The following is a 974-nucleotide window of genomic DNA, read 5'->3' as shown; positions in this document are numbered from 1 at the left end:
ACCTGTAATCTCATATATATACATATATATATATGTCATTCATGTCATTACTGAGCACTGACATATTGTGTTCAGGACAATGGGACAGACTAACACAGATCATCATATGTGTAATATACATCACTGTAAACAAAAGGCCACGGATGGCGTGCTTCAAAGTTCAGTCGTAACACATGAAATACTACAAACCATCTTTTTTGGGCTGCTCTGGTGCCTTTGGCTTCTCTTTGGGCTTTTGGGTTGTCGTTTCTAAAGAAACAGAAAGAAACGAGTGAACGAAACCTTTAAAAAAAACAATGCTAGGAAAAGTGCCCGATGTGACGGTCACTCACTTATTTCATCCAACCCATCCTCCAGGCTGAGTTCTGTATGAAGAAGACATGAGGAAGAGCATTACAGTTTAATAGTGGAGACTGTTGACTGTAACCACAGGAGGGTAACACTGTCACACTACATCACACTTCACATAAATACCCTTTATATTCATATCTATATATGTTTATATCCAGCTTTGTCAGCATGTCTGATTTCCTCTGAGTCTTTGAGTAGCAGACACAAACATGCCCGTGTGGGCCCATGGTGGGAAGCTGTGAGTGACCTGGGTCATGAATGGAAGGCCGGGAGTACTGGGAGTAGTGGGAGTGCTGGGAGTACCGGCAGAGCGAACATGTCCAGAATGGTGACGTCACATTAGATGGTTTCATGCACAGTGTGGAAGGTGGCAGGCAGCTGTGAGGTTCATGTTTCACAGTGACTGCTGTTTTTATTTCCTGCTGAACGCCATAGTTTTACATTTCTATCATGTTTTCTACGATGTCATCACTGAATTATTAAGATGTTTGGTATCGTGTTGTTTATTTGTAGCCTTTGTTTATTAACATATTTTAAATACCTTCACGATCTGTACTTTGTAAAACTAATCTTAAATACCAGTTTCACTAAGTCGAACTTAGAACTGGGAAAACTGGCTGAAA

The 974-nt window shown here is 40.7% G+C and overlaps 1 long non-coding RNA gene across 1 annotated transcript; it reads right to left on the bottom strand.

The window, feature by feature from the left end:
• Positions 1-200: 200 nt before the first annotated feature.
• Positions 201-391, bottom strand: LOC102208790 (uncharacterized). Its single transcript, XR_312657.1, has 2 exons — positions 333-391; positions 201-249 (listed from the first exon to the last, which is right to left on the bottom strand). It is a non-coding gene; the product is annotated as an uncharacterized LOC102208790 (long non-coding RNA).
• Positions 392-974: the final 583 nt, after the last annotated feature.

Source organism: Pundamilia nyererei, unplaced genomic scaffold (genome assembly GCF_000239375.1).
Source record: "Pundamilia nyererei isolate P.nyererei 1_Seehausen unplaced genomic scaffold, PunNye1.0 scaffold06596, whole genome shotgun sequence".
In the NCBI taxonomy this organism is placed as follows: Eukaryota; Metazoa; Chordata; class Actinopteri; order Cichliformes; family Cichlidae; genus Pundamilia; species Pundamilia nyererei.
The sequence above is the reverse complement of the archived record's forward strand: the minus strand, read 5'-3'. Positions and strand labels throughout refer to the sequence as shown.